This window comes from Solanum pennellii, chromosome 12, assembly GCF_001406875.1.
Source record: "Solanum pennellii chromosome 12, SPENNV200".
NCBI lineage: Eukaryota > Viridiplantae > Streptophyta > Magnoliopsida > Solanales > Solanaceae > Solanum > Solanum pennellii.
Genome location: NC_028648.1, coordinates 13,355,236 through 13,371,018, shown reverse-complemented (window position 1 = coordinate 13,371,018; position 15,783 = coordinate 13,355,236). Strand labels below are relative to the sequence as shown.

At 35.6% G+C, this 15,783-nt stretch overlaps 1 pseudogene; it reads left to right on the top strand.

Annotated features, from left to right (window-relative positions):
• Window positions 1-6,859: 6,859 nt before the first annotated feature.
• On the top strand, window positions 6,860-9,615 carry LOC114075261 (annotated as a pseudogene).
• The last annotated feature ends 6,168 nt before the right edge of the window (window positions 9,616-15,783 follow it).

Sequence of the window (15,783 nt, the reverse complement as noted above, 5' to 3'; positions counted from 1 at the left end):
GGTGAGTCCTCATTCTCCGAGGACAATAGTCATTAAGTTTCAATTTTTGCTAGACTTAGCTGGGTCTTGTCCTAGCATTTCTTTTCAGTAAGAGACCTATTTCACACATAGTTAGTTTCATATTAGTATTGAGTCAATATTTCTTTTGTGTTAAACTCATTTTTCTAATATCTCATTATAGAATAAATGTATCCCCTTATTTTAAGTTTAAATTATGATTTAGCTTCCGCCTTCAGTTTAATGTCTTTAGTATGCTCATGATCATGCCAGCAGGGTTAGCTTGGGTTCACTTGTGGTCCTAGGTTCCGAGTTCGCATCTCGGGGGTAGCTCGGGGCATGACAGGCATTGGTCAGCTCTTCGTTGATTTTTTAGAGGTTCGGATGGTTATCGTGACCAAATACTCTAACTATGTTCAATTATTTACGATCGTCAATAACATAGTAATCCAATTGAAAGTTGGGGTCGTGTCCCAAGGAAGTGGTTTCGAGAATATGTATCTAATTAGAAATCCATTTTAATTAGCCGTAGCTAAAGAGATTTACGAATAAAAATATAATATATTAAAAGTGGGTGACATGAAAGTGTAAAACATAAAATAGGGGGGTTGTCACAAGTAGTAAAAATAGTAAAATTAAGGAATAATCATGTATGAGGGGGAATTCTTGGGATGTGACGGCAATATAAGTTAATATAGATTATTGAGTACATGCTTAAGATAGAAAATTTATAGAAAAACAGTGACTAGGCTAAGTTTTAATTGGACATAAGTTCTCTCTCGAGAAACTTACCCTGTTTCAAATGGGTTCCTCTAGGACACCCATTTGCCGCATAAAGTCTAGCCTACGCCTACCCCACTCACTCTCTCGAACTGAGTGTTAGGATATGGGAGTAGGGTTCACCCTCTCAGGATGAACCTCATGTCGACTCACTCCTTAGCCATCGATCTAACATTCTTGGTTTCACGACCTCTCTCTTGAGAAAGCCATAAAAACATGCATGAACTTGTATTTGCAACTACAAATCCATTATATTAAACCACAACAACTAGACGAAATCACCATTAAAATACATCTAAACTATTAACAAATAAGACCCAACAATAATATTAACTCATAATTGCTAAATCACACCCCAAGAATGAGGTTTTTAGCCACACAACAAGAACTAAGAAATTATACCTTCACTCATGTTGAAAACAAATAGGTATAGGAAAATAAGTCTTGATTTAAGCAAAGAAAGAAGAATCAAGGAGACCCACTTTCAAACCGAAAGAGAAGAGCCTTTCTTCTTCAAGTCTTCCAAAAACCCTCTTCAAACTAGAATAATTTTTGGAATTTCTAATTAAAAACTAAATAATATTTACAGTTTTCAAATTTTATGATGCGATGGATCATTCGGCGAAGTTGGTCGAGGTCGCTGAATGTCTTAACCAGGTTAGTTAAGGTTGCTGAATGACTCGGTGACTCACCCATATTTTAGTTCATCGCCTTTTTGTGATTTCCCATAACGTCTTCAAGTCCTTACCATTGGGCATATAGTACTGCTTCGGGAACTTTTTCACGGAGCTCCAGCTGCTCCTTTCTCCACCGATTTGATCCTCTTCCTTCAAGGCGCAACGTGCTGGAACAAAGGGAAAAGTATGTCCCTTTGCTGATGTGCCAACTTTACTTGGCGATGCTTAGATTTCCTTTTCTTTGTTATTCTCAGCCATTTTTGTTCTTTTTCGTGCCATAGTGTCCATGCTTTCCTAGAAAATAGTTGAAACTTGATAGTTTTCATTAGATATTGAGATAAAAATAGGATTAGAGGACATTATTTCTATTAAAATACTACCCTAAATGAGTCCAATCAGTGGACTAACCAAGTACTCATCTTGTCTTAGCCTTTTAGGCATGAGTTAGTTTCTTGTGCTTTTCACATATGTCGGGTCAAGGAGACATGATATTCGTATTTTGACAATTCCATTGAGTCTAGAACTTTGAGTTTAATTTAGTTACATTTGTGGCTTATGTGTATGGGGTTATGAATGAATCCTGAGGTCCTTTTGATGTGTTGGGAGTTGCCTGAGTTTTATAACCTTTGCTTTTGCGATAGGCCTTCCTCTTAAGCGGACTTCTCTTAAGAGAAGGTTGATCTCTTAAGCGAATGTTGTACTTTTTGAAGGGTTCACTTAAGCGAACTAGGGCTCACTTTAGCGAAGCCATGTTTCCAAAAGCGAGACCCCCTGTTTTTGTGGGGTTCGCTGAAGTAACCTTGTTCTCACTTAAGCGACACTAGAGAGGGTTTTAACTTTCGAATTTAGGTGTTTACGCCCTATTTCACCCTTTTGAGTTTTGGGAGCTTTGGGGCGGAGATTTGGACCAATTTTTGTGGGAAATATTTTGGGTAATGATTCTTAATTCTATATCTTAAATTAAGAATTATTATTATTTATAGATTTTGTTTTCAATTCAAGATTCTGGATTAAGAAATTTGGGGTTTCCTCCAACAACCCAAGAAGATAGAAAATTGGTGATTTTGAAATAGTTTTGATCCCCTTTCGAAATGGTTTTCACTATTGAGTTAGCCTTAAACATCATTTTTATGTTTTTTTTTCGGATTCAAACCTCCATCTTGAAGTTGTTTCGAGTTGATTGTCCCATTTCTATAAATACTTGATGTGGCAATGAGTTATTGTGACTACTTGATTACTATAGATTGAGTGGCTTTTGAAGTGATTTGGAATGGGAAGACTCATCTCTTAGAGATATTGTTGATTGATTAAAGGCAAGTGACTTCATAAACCTTATTATATTGTAAAATTCATGTACTTCCTTCGTTATTTTTGTGTTGGGAGTAACGAGGATAACAGGAAAGGTTTTAATTTTCCAATTATTATATCTAAAAGAATTAATAGGTTGAAATAAAATGGTTATGTGTTGAACATGATGATAGGAATTGCCTTATTGTGACCCCTATCGATTAATTGATTAAATTCTTTAAAGCATGAATGTTGACTTGAGTTGTATGAATTGTTATCTCTTTTGTGTGGTCTGATATTCATTTGGTGCTTTGATTTTGAACACTTTGATCAGACAGGTGATGATTAATAGTTTCAAGGTCTATTTCCACTGATTGTTATGTTGTTGATGTCTTTGCCGGTGAGTAATATGATGTCAAGGTCTTTGCCAACGAGTGTTGTGATGTTGAGGTCATTTCTGGCAAGTGTTTGTAAAGTCGATGGGAAATGGTTCAGGCTAGTGATTTGATGTAACGCCGATGGGAAATGGTTCTGACTAGTCATTTGATGTAAAGTCGATGAGAAATAGTTTTGGATAGTGATTTCTTATAAAGTCGATGGGAAATGGTTCCGACTTGTGATATTGTACCGATGGGAAATTGTTCCGATTTGTGATATTGTACCGATGGGAAATGGTTCCGTCAAGAGATTGAATATTATTTCTTAATGCTTCTGATTTTTATGCATAATTTACTTATATATTGTTATTTATTGACTTGTGCATGTAACTGAACTACTTGATTATGAGATTTACTTATTTCATTGATCTGATTGTTGAATTGTGAAGGTTGAGCTCTGATATTGGGCCTTGTGCGCCATGTATCGTAGAATTTCTAGGTTAGACTGATTTATGTGCACGTTATAGTTAGAGGATGTTCGGTGGGAGTGCAAAAGGCATTCATTTCTATCTAGTTTCTTTGTTTAGTAGGTTGCTTGCTGGTATCGTCTTGTTGTTACTCACCCCTTGCTTTTACACATGTGTAGGTTATGAGCCCGGACCTGTGTGATCTTCTTCTTCTTCTCTGGAATATTTAGGCTCGTTGAATGATTTGAGAGGTAGCTTCTTGTCATCCCGTCAGACCCTTTTCTTTTTCTTAAGCTTTGTTCATATTGAGAATCCAAGAATGATACTTGTATTTATCTTTCGAATTTTGTATTTTTATTCATCGCTTGTACACGTGACAACCATGTTTTGGGATATTGTTTAGAATGAATTAGTTTTCCGCCTTTGTCTTGCTCTTTTTTATATTTCCGTATTTCTTTAGTTTCATTGGGTTGAAGCTGACTTGTCTTTGTGGAAAAAAAAAGTTTTATTAGATCCATTTTTGGGCCTTGACAATAACACTTGTTTATAAGTAAAATGAAAATGTACGATTAACTTGGGCCCATTTTAATTTTTGCGCTTCCCTAAATAATTGGACTAAAAGCAATATACGATGTACAGCAACTATTCCTCTTGAATAATGTACTGATACATACACGTTTTCATTAGATGTAAATTTAACTCTTCTATAAGTACAATATATAAATTTTTCCACTTTGCTTTGATTATTCTTCCTTCTTCACTCCTCTGATTGTTTTATTCTTCAAATGGTTGTTTCTTATTGTTGCTATATTTGTACATGAAGTGTTGAATGAGGTAATTTTTTTCACTTTACATTTCCCATTATTGAAATTTTAGTTTAAAAATTTTCTAATAGTGAAATATTTGATGCTCCCAAATGAATAATGACACCTGAGACAAAAATCTATATATTGCTTCCTCTTTGTTTCTCTATTTAATTCAATGACACACTCAATTACCTCTTCTAAGCATTTGGCTATTTTGGGAACTGATTATTAAAATTCACGTATTTTTGGACTGATATTTTCTTGGTCAATTTTATAACAACTACTGACACTGAGAACAATTTGATGGTTTTGTGAACAAAATTTTCAATGTCAATAAATAATAATGCACTTATATTCTGTCAGTTATTTTGATTACCTTTCATCTTACTTACGCTCTATACTGGAGTTGAAAGAATGTAGTAATATTATTTCTTCTATCTAATACTAACCAAAAGCGAACAATATATTCTAATTAATTATTTAACAAATAAGAAATAGTCGGGTTTGGATTAGAGACGATGAGATTTATGAAAATTAAGATGAGCAAGATGACGAGTATTGTTGAGAATATCATTAACTAATACATGTTGAAGGTAATTTTGAGTCCTTACATATGAAGAACAAACATATATAGCTAGATAGAGAAATATATATAATTCATATGTGTACGTACTTAAGGAAACTAGCAAATCTAGACATATGAATAAAAAAAATACAACATAGAAGAAGTTGTATTTACCTTGTCGAATGTTCCATTTTCATGCTTTCTCCTTTCAGCTAGCTATCCATGTAACCTCTTCTGGTATGGCGTGCCCCGAGACTACCCCTTGACTTAACACGGGACCCAAGATCACGAGTGACCCCATCCTAACCATGTATACGGCATATCATAAGCATACCAAAAAAATAATTAAATAGATATGAACTATGAGGAAGCTAAAATAATGTCTATCTGAAGTGAGGAGCAACCCAACTAATCTGAATATATAAAACATACTATGAGTTTAGTGAAAACTCAGAGATAAACTCAACAATCCAAACTGATTCTACTACTATATTTGAAAAGCTCTAACTGAGTTGAGTTGTTGGGACATGTTCCCTAGCTAACTCTAAAAAAACTGAAACTGAAATTTCAAGACAGAATGCATGTCTGATGTCCTCAGAATATGAGGCCTCACCACTGGAGCTGCTGAAACTATAGTTAAAACCATCCGAACAAACATAATTATTGTAATATAGGGAAAATAGATCAATTAACATCTTGTTTTGAGAAAACCCATAGATAGAACAAAACTTAAAGTGATTTCTATTATTAAATTCATCAAAAACTTAGGGAAAAAATAGTGTCAACTAACAAAACTAAATTATACTCTCCAATGTCTCTCCCTCCTTCGTTGATGCCACCGTTTTCACCATCACTAGCTCTTTCGCCATCGCCAGCTAGACCTCCCACAATTTGTTGAACCTTGCAACCCCATCACCAATTTAGGTTGTTTAGGAAATATTCTTTCTTGTATTTTTCCTTTGGTATGAATTTTCATATTTGGTCCTTTGTTTCAGTCTTTTCCCAAAGATTGATGATTTTATTTTTGAATTTTGGGAGGATTCTTCTTTTGACATTCCAATATCCTTTCATTTAAAAAATAGAGTTATAAAAGTACAATAAATATAAAAATAAAGTTATTTAATAGCTATAGTAACATAAACTTACCTGATTTTTGTATATGAAATCCCTATTCATGAGGTTGTTCCTTGCTTCACCGAGAAACTTTGTTACCTCCCTCTTGCCATAATTTTTGATTTTCTGTTCCTTTGTTGGAGACTCCCTCTTCAAGATGGAACATTCTCCTTTTCTTTTCTTGGAGAATTTCTTAACAACTTCAACCTTTGGTTTAATAAGGACAATTTAGTGTGTGAATATAAATAAATAAATAAATAAATATATATATATATATATATATATATTTGATCTTTTATCTTTTTAAGTATGTACTCAAATTCAGTTTAGGTTAATAGGACCTTAGTTTAGTTTAGGTGTGTCTTTGAGATTTCGTCATAGTATAGGGGATAGTTGTACATTATCCATAGTGCTCAAATGGTGGTATGTTGTCTTCTTATTATTTTTTAACTTCTAGTTGAGATTCCTCTATCAGTAATTTGCTTTTTACTTAAGTTGTTTGGAATTTTTTAAAAAAGGTTTATGAGATTTTTTTTTTTTTTAATTTGGGAATTAAGAGATAGCTCCGAATATAGCACCAAAACTTTAACATTTTCTCAATTATAGAATGAAGTTGAAGCTTTAAAGGTAGCTGAAAAATTGAGTGATGACAAGAAGAAAAGATCAATATTTCGTAATGTTAGCTTCGGAACCGAACTATTACACCATTCATAAACCACAAAAGGTTAGTTCAGATCCCGCAGACGAACGAATTAGTGATCCTCACTGTCTTAATCATAAATACAAGGAGATGCTACATGAATGGGTAGCTGAAAGGAGTCAACGTGAAAGTAGAGCATTTGACATGGTAAATATAATTTTTTATGATGTATTTTTTTTATATGAATGTTGAAATTTTCTAGTTTCCTTAAGTATGTCCACAAATGCATTATATATTGTAAAAACTACCTAAATACACATCTTCTTTAACCATAATCTCTAAAATTTCCTAGCATTTGAATTTTATTTCAAAAGTCCCCTCTTGGATACATCACTCTCCTCTCGTTAATAAATACATATCCTATCCCTCCCCCCTATTACATCTCTCACCTACGTATCTGGATGTCTAGCTGATGTATTAGAAAGTCCAGTGATCGATTTGATGTACTATCCCCTCCCCCTTTACATCTCTCCTCTCTCGGATACATCCCTCACCTATGTATCTTGATGTCTAGTGATGTATCCGGAGGTTAAGTGATGTATCCGGAAGTCTAGTGATGTATCTGAGATCCATAAATTTGAAGGAACTTTTGTAATTTGAAAAGAGTAGAGAAATGATGTAATTAGCTATTAACACTATGTGATTTAAGTAAATTATACTTTATACATACATACATATATATATATATATATATAAATATATATATATCTTTCTCTGTCTCTCGATATATATGTTAGGTGTTCCAAAAGAAGGTCTTAATATTACCCCAATTTACATTATATTATCGCTCATTTTCTCTTCTTCTGAAATTTATTTTATGTGTTAGGCGATAATCAAAATTGTTTTCTTGTTTCATATCAGTATGAGATGAATTTATAGCTATGAACCACATTCAAGACTTATGTAGAGTTCTATATTGTGTGATTTTCTTTAATTATTAAAAATTATCCAAATTGTTCTTATCCTAAGGACCAATAAATATCTAACCAAATGATAAATCAAGAAAATGAGAGCATGTGAATATAACTACTTTCTAATGTATTAATAATTACTATAAATAAGCTTAACAATAATCTTATTGGATTGCAGTATTACACTCACAAGAACAAAGGTTGCAAGTATCGATCAATTGTGTAGGTAAAAAGTTATATAATGGAAGGTTTTGATAAGCTGAAGATGGAAATGGATTAAGAAACTAATGAAGTAAGAGAGGTAAGTTCTTACATTATATGCCTTCTTGTTGAANTGTCCAATTGTTACTAATCCACACACAATTTCACGACAAAATTAGGGTTTATGAACACAATGACTTTGAGTTAAGGCGAGAAAAAATATTGAAGAGTTATATTCGGATAATAAACAATGATGTTGCTAAAAATCAATAAGGTATCTTTAAAGAAATTGACATTTTCAAGTTCAAAAAACCTATCTTGTTCTAACATATTTCGAATAATGTATAAATCCATAGGCTGCTTGATTTGTTTTGTATAACAAAAATCTTCTTGAAAAAAATATAAATATTAGCACTTATAGCGAATATGTAATCCATGTTTTATGATCCTGATACTATAAATTTAACCTCACAATAATGAGTTTAAAAAGAAAAAAAAAGACTTTTAGTATTACATGTTAGATACTCCTTTCATTCCTATTTTATGTAACATCATTTTGATACCAATCTATCAAAAAAAATATGACTTCTGCCTATATTGGGAATAATCAATCTATTAAATTTTTATTTTATGATTAGTGAGAAGTTTTATAGTCACACAAATATAATAACATATTTAAGATAAGTTTTAGAATTCAGTGATCCATGTAGAGTTAAAGTAAACATGTCTTTGAAAGATGAAATATATGAGGTTCAAACATCATCGTGTTTCAATTAGGAAAATATTATTTTTTTAATAATAGATTAAAAAGAAAAGAAGGTCACATGATTTAGAAGAAACAAAGTATTCTTTTTTATTGTCTATGTTTTAGTTTATAATAAAAGTACAAATATAAGGTATAAGAAACCATAACATATATATATATATATATATATATATATATATTTGCACTCACTGAATTGTAGTCCTTATTAAACCAAAGGTTGGAGTTCTTAAGAAATGTTCCAAGAAATGAAAAAGAGAATGTTCCATCTTGAAGAGGGAGTATGCAACAAAGAAACAGAAAATCAACAACTATGGCAAGAGGGAAGTAACAAAGTTTCTCGGTGAAGCAAGGAACAACCTCATGAATAGGGATTTCAAATACATAAAAAAGGTAAGTTTATGTTACAATAGATATTAGAAAAACTTATTTTTATATTTTTTGTACTTTTACAACCCTACTTTTAAAATGAAAGGATATTGGAATGTCAGAAGAAGAATCCTCCCAAAAATCAAAAATAGAATCGTCAATCTTGGGGGGAAAGACTGAAATAGAGGACAAACTAATAAAATTCATACCAAAGGAAAAAAACAAGAAAAAATATTTCCTGAACAACTTAAATTGGTGTTGGCGTCGCAAGGTTCAACAAATTGTGGGAGGTCTAGCTGGCGATGGCGAAAGAGCTAGTGATGGTGAAAATGTTGGCAACAACGAGGGAGGGAGAAATATTGGAGACTATAATTTAGTTTTGTTAGTTGAAACTATTTGTTCCCTATGTGTTTGATGAATTTCATAAAAAAAAAACTTTAAGTTTTGTTCTATCCATGGGTTTTCTGAAAACAAGATCTTAATTGATCTATTTTTGCTATGTTACAGTAATTATGTTTGTTCGGATGGTTGTAACTATTGTTTCAGCTGCTTCAGTTGTGAGTCCTCATATTCTGAGGACAACAGACATGCTTTCATTTTAGTCTTGACATTTCAGTTTTTATTTTGTTAGACTTAGCTGGGGACGATGTCCCAACAACTCAACTTAGTTAGAGCTTTTCAACTATAGTAGTAGAATCAGTTTGGATTGATCACTAAAATCTTAGCTTGTTTTATATATTCAGATTAGTTGGGTTGCTTCCCACTCCAGATAGCCACTATTTTAGCTTATGCATAGTTCATGTTTATTTAATTATTTTTTGGTATGCTTATGATATGCCGGACACATGGTTAGCTTGGGGTCACTCGTGATCCTAGGTCGCATGTTAATTCAAGGGGGCAGTCTCGACGCACGACATACCAGAAGAGGCTACATGGATAGCTAGGTGAAAGGAGAAAGCATGAAAATGGAACATTTGACATGGTAAATACAACTTTTTCTATGTTGTATTTTCTTATCCTAATGTCTAGATTCCCTAGTTTGCTGATGTACGTAGACATATGCATTACATATATTCATCTATCTAGCAATATATGTTTGTTATTCAGATGGAAATTATCAAAATTACCTCCAACATGTATGAAACTTGCTATATCTAGTTTCCTGCAGTTTGGACTTTGTAAAATCATATATATAGACAGTTGTCACGGACTTACAGTCTTACTATAGCTCCGTGCGGCACTTGAAAATTTACTCACGAATCTTTCAGGATCTTATAAGCCTTTAAAACTAAAAAGTAAGAGAATGAAAGGAAGACTTAGAAAGATTTGAGAACTTTGGAAGAAAACTTTATATTGCTTAAATTACAATTTTTTTGGATAATTTTCAAATGATTGGCACTTCTATTTATACTACTTCCTAGGGGCTAAATTGTAATTTATAATTAGTTTACAAGTCTCTAAGTTATTTACACTTGGGTCCCTCTATAGAATTATCTACACTTGCGATGGAGTTCTAAAACTTTCCTAGAAAATATTTAGTCCTTCTTCTAGAACTCTCCAAAAAATTCTTGAAATATCTTGGTGCTTCTAGAATTTTCTATAAACCTCTCCAAAAATATAGACTTTTCCGCCCCTATCCGGATGCAAAATCTTATTGAGAAATGGTGCTTTGTGACACTTTCCCCCACCTATTGATGCAATGACCGCGTTGCATGACCGCTGCATAGGCATCTAAGTCTTGTGCATGCGCAAACAATAATTGTTGACTCGATCACCGCCCTCTCGTAACTCCTTCAATTTCTTCTTGATCTATTTCAGCTCGGTCTTATGATCTACCTCCTTCCTACGAGGAAAGCACCTCAGTGGTGCCTTTGGCATCACGACATTTTTCCCTTTTAGAACATTCTTTGTGCTTGGTGGCAAGGACCTTGGCACCATTTTCTTCTCTTGAACTTACAATGGTGGCTATAATTGTCGGCTCCTTCTTCTAGGGGTTTTATCGAGCTGCATGGTTGTTATCGTTGGTACCTTAACCAGGGACACCATACATGTTCCACCTTGATGCATGACTAGAAGTCATTAGAGGTAAGGATCGATCACTGCGTGGCACTGCCGAAAGAGTTCTTGTGCAAGAATTATATTAAAGAGATCTAAAGAAGCGATAGTGAAGATTTTATTACCTTGCCACTCGCCTAGAGTGATGCATACTCCTTGCGTGACTCCACACACTAAAGTCGGTGGTGCATTGATCGTCCTAAGTTGGGCATTACTATGACTGATACTCTTCCCCAACCTTTTCGTTGCCATCTTGGTCATGATATTGGCCTCTGCACTCCTGTCAACCATAGCACGAGCGGATCTTCCATTGATCATGATGTCCACATACTGCGCACCATATTATTTTGGCTTCCCTGGTTTCTAGGTGATAGCTCCGCATAGTCTTATCAAGCCCGATTATGTTGTCTCTACGCCTTGTCCTTGCTCTTGTGCATCCTTCTCTTTCTGCTCTCGCATGTTAGCACCAAGGCTCTTCAGTTCAGGACACCTCTCATAGACATGTGGCCCACCACATATGTGGCAACAACCTATTTTGGCAACCTCTCTCTTTATCTCTTTGTCTCCATGACGTACAGACTTCTTGCGTCAGACTTATAGTTATCATACTTCTCAGAATGTGGTCGCTGCTCCTCGCCTTTTCCACGATCTCCCCCATCATGGTCATGACTACCTCTTATCTCCTCTCCTCTAGCTCTGTCGGGCTTTTCGTGCCTGAATTCTTTCAAAGCTTCGTCCTGTGTGATGGCTTCATCAGTAGTCCTGACCCACTCCGTCTTCGCCCAACTCTGCAGCCCATCAATGAAGTGGAACAATATATCTTCATTCGTGAGGTTGAGAATGTGAAGTTTGAGGGTGGTGAACTCCTGCACATACTCGCGTACGCTGCCCGTATGCTTCAGTTCCCTAAACTTGTGCTTCACCCCATAGATGATGTTTTTAGGGAAGAACGCCATCTTGAACTCCTCCTGGGATTTTTCCCAGGTGTTGATGGTGCAATGCGCCTTTCCTATTTTTGACTCTTTATGCCTCCACCACAGCATGGACATCTCTGAAAGATACAACACACCGTGTTGATCTTACTCTCGTCGCTCTTCAGCTGGTTGCACTTGAAGTAATTCTCCAAACTCCATAGAAAATTCTCCACCTCTTGTGCGTCACGGATTTCTTTGAGCATAGGTGGCTTGGGGGTCTCTACCTTTCCCTCCCTATCTCGGTCGAACAACGATGATCCTCCAACTTCTGCACCTTCCTTGAGTGTTTCATGGTCTCAAGCGCGCTCAACTCCTCCATAAGCCGACATCTAAGGAAGTGATAGCCTCCTTCATCTCAAACTCGGTATGTTGGCGTTCCTCCTCTCCTTGCGGATATTGTCTTTCTCTTCAAGAGTGAACTCCTCGAGAGTCTTGAACTTTCCATTGACCACGATCAAACACCGACCTAATATTTCCATGGCATACCTCGTCGTTTCAACCCTAGAAACCCACACTTTTCCAGGTGTGATATCGATGGGCTCCTCACCACGGTCATTGTCACTCGCTTCAATGGTCGAAGGCGAATGAGATGTTAGCACCTCGCTTGGTGTGGGGTCGAGAAGCATCTTCTCATTACTCTTTTGATGCTTCTTTCCCTTGTGGTTCTTCCGTCCACCCTCCAACCAGACGTAGGTGGTGCTAGCAGCGTTTACGTCTCCTTCGTTATTCATTCCCTTAGTGCAAACCTTCGCTCTGATATCACATTGTCACGGACTTAGAGTCTTACTAAAGCTCTGTGCTGCACTTGGCAACATACTCACGAATCTTTTACGATCTTCTAAACTCAAGTAAGTTTTTAAAACTAAGATCGCTAGGAGAATGAAAGGAATACTTAGAAAGATTTGAGAACTTTGGAAGAAGGTTTTTATATTGCTTGAAAGATTTCTTACACTTTCTTTGATTTATACTACTTCCTAGGGGCTAAAGTGCAATTTATAATTACTTTACAAGTCCCTATAGTATTTACACTTTGGTCCCTTTCTATAATTTACACTTTCAAGGAAATTATAAAGCTTTCCTAGAAATATCTAGTTCTTCTTCTAGAACTCTCCAAAGAATTCATAAAATATCTAGGGGCTTCTAGAATATTCTCTAAACCTCTCCATAACTCTAGACTTTCACACCCCTATCTGGATGCAAAATATTAGAGAGAATTGGCTGGTCATGACACAGTTCTTAACAAAAATATTTATTGGATTGCGGTACTACCATAAGAGCAGATAATGTTTTATTGCGAAGGTAAGAAAATATGTATTCAGGGGTTTATCAAAGCTTGAAATTGATCAAGAAACCGTTGAAGTAAAAGAGGTAAGCCTTCCCATTATTTGCATTCAGTTGGACTACTATAGCTAGTTTTACCAAGTTTCTATTAAAGAAATGATTACCAAGACTTGCCTTGCATATATGAAGTGATTTTCATAACCACGTCCTAAACTACACAACATAACTTTTATTATCGCGTTAATTAAGCACCAAGACATGTATAACTAAATTGTTCTTATTAATCCGTATGCTGGAGTTGTTGAAACATGCTTCATGAAAATGAAAGGGGAATATTCTATCTTGAAGAGGGAGTCTAATATAAGGAAACACAAAAGCAACAACTTTTACAAGAGTAAGATGATATTTTTTTCTTGCTGATTCAAGGAACAACATAAATTGGGGTTGGCATAGGTCATCGCGAGGTTCATGGATTCGATAAAAAATAGTGGTGCCTTGTTGGCACGATGGTGATGGATCTAGTGAAGGTGGATTTGGTGCAAATAGTGGTCACAATGAAGGAGGGTAAGTCTTGGTAGAATTTTAATATCTCAACTTTTTTTTTTCATATTCCATTAGATTTTTAAGTAAAAGTATTTAAGCCCTAAGTATTGACGAATTTTTGTTAAGGGTCCAGCCCATTGATGGGTGGCCCATATATTTTGGGCCTTGTTGACTTCTTCTAGAAGTCTTTGGCAGCTGATGTGAAGGGGCTGGGGGTTTTGTTTTGGGACGGGCAGAGAGATTTTGGGAGAGAGGGTTTGAGAGAAAAGAGTTGCTGGTTTTTCTGGACAGCGAGACAAAATTTCAGCTTGCAAGAGATCCGACCGTTGGATCGTTCTGAAATTTTCACAGCTGGTTCACAGCACATAGCACTACTTCTTGACCGTTCAGATCGTCAATCGGAGTTCTTGATCGTCTGTTATTGCAGCTGGCGTAACCTGCGTTTTTTTTTTGATGATATTTCCCAATTTCTCTTCTCTTTTGTGTTGGCTCTTATGTATGTTGTTGTTGGTGGGCTGTGACATCCTTGTAGACTGATTTGGGTGTTTTTACCCTCAATTTGCATAATAAGAGAAGAAGAAGGGTGGACTCCTTCAAGTCCCGTGGTTTTTATCCTTCATACCGAAGGGGTTTTCCACGTATAAATCTTGTGTGTCACTTGCGTATTTATAATTCATATTTGCTTGTGATTCAATTGATGCGCTGCTGATTTGAGCTTGGTTAATATAGTGGTGAATTTCTTTTGGTAAATTGGTGAAGTATATTTGGTTGATTGTCTTGAAGTCGATCCTTGTAGGTGTTGTATCCTACTTGTGTTGTTTTGTGACTCCCCCTACATTTGGTATCAGAGCTGAGTGTTAAACCATAGACATGGAGCATGGAAATAACTCTATGGTTAAACTGACATCAACCAATTATTCCATTTGGCGTCCGATGATGGAAGATTTGCTATATTGCAAGGATTTGTTTGATCCAATTGATGTGGATAAAACAAAGAAAGATGACCAGCCCACTAAGCCAGAGAAGATGACAGATAAAGAATGGGAAAAGCTGAAGAGAAAGACCTTGGGGACAATCAGACAGTGGATTGATATTAGCATATTCAATCATGTATCCCAGGAGACTGAGCCGCTTGAGCTATGGAGAAAATTGGAGGGTCTTTATGAGAGGAAGACCGCTCATAACAAGGCCTCGTTGATTAAGAGGCTTGTTAATCTCAAGTTGAAGCCAGGGAAGTCTGTTTCTGAGCATCTTAGCGACTTTCAAGATATTATTAACAAGTTGACTGTTATGAAAATTGTCCTTGATGATGAGTTGCAGGCTTTATTCCTCTTGAGTTCTTTGCCAGACAGTTGGGAAACTTTGGTTGTGTCCATCAGCAACTCAGCTCCAGATGGTACGCTTTCATTGGATGTCATCAAAGAGAGCATGTTCAATGAAGAGCTTAGAAGAAAGGAGATGGGTGTTGATATTTCGCAGGCACTTGTGGTAGAGAATAGAGGAAGAAGCAAGAGTAGAGGTCCCAAAGGGCGTGGCAAGTCAAAGTATAGGTCAAAGTCCAAGGATGGGAGAGAACCTACGATATGCCACTATTGTAGCAAGCCTGGCCACATTCAAAAGTTTTGCTACAAGTTGAAAAGAGACCAGCAAAATAAGAAAAATGACCATCATAAAGAGGGTGATGACAAGAATACAGCTGCTACAACTTCTAGTTCTGATGATCGTGTTTCTTTGATATGTGCTATTGGAGAGTGTTGTCATGTTGATAGTTCTGACACTGAATGGCTTATTGATACAGGAGCTTCCTATCATTGTGTTCCTAATAAGGAGTACTTTATTGACTACCGAGCTGGAGATTTTGGTAGTGTGAAGATGGGGAACCAGAGCTCAGCAAGTATTGTTGGCATTGGAGATATT